An 848-nucleotide genomic window follows, 5' to 3' on the forward strand; every position below is an offset into this window, starting at 1 on the left:
TTTTGCTTTAGAGAAATTATTTTAAGAATTATTTTAAGTATGTGAGCAGAGCTACTGAACAACAGACCCTCTTTTCTCACTTTATGTCAATTTACCACCAATGAATTTTTTTCTTAGCTTGTACTTTCATAACAGATTTAGGCAGTTTCAGGTTAGGAAACTACAACCCATGCTAGCCAATACAGACTGAGTGAATATTAATTTAAAATCCTAATTTAATTCTTATTTTTGTCAGCCCACCTTCCCTTCTCCTTGATCAACCATGTATCTGTCCCTTCTGTTACAAGAAATAAGAACAGTCATTTTGAAAGAAAATCTTCATTTTTAAGCTTAAAAAAAAACCTTAATTAGTAAATGAACAGAAAGTGAAAATTTGGGTAAGTTTATTCCCATTATATAGCCCAGTAAGGACTTCTATAGAAAGATATACTGCAGATATCGTAAGTGAACAACATATTATTCATTACAGTAATAGGCAAATAGTTGATTTTGACAAAAGACAAAGTGAAGATCTAAGTATAAAGGGTACATATCTTTCAAAAAGGAAAAGGAAATGGAGGGAAATCACCACCAATGTATATACTTCAACAATAAAATATAGCTCTGTTAAAATAAGCTAGCAGCAGCATTCACACCAATACATTAAACCCGTAACAAAATAACTGATGTCAAAGTGTGGTTTACGGGAACATTTTCTCCAACAAAAACCCCCTGATTTTAAGAAATTACTGACTCTGTGTTCACATCATGTGCTGAGTTCACTGCCAACTCAGTAACTGTTTTAATACGAATTTTAAAGGTCATACATAACTATCTTATATGAATGATCTAAATCTTAAAAGTAGTTT

Source organism: Strix aluco, chromosome 9 (assembly GCF_031877795.1).
Source record: "Strix aluco isolate bStrAlu1 chromosome 9, bStrAlu1.hap1, whole genome shotgun sequence".
In the NCBI taxonomy this organism is placed as follows: Eukaryota; Metazoa; Chordata; class Aves; order Strigiformes; family Strigidae; genus Strix; species Strix aluco.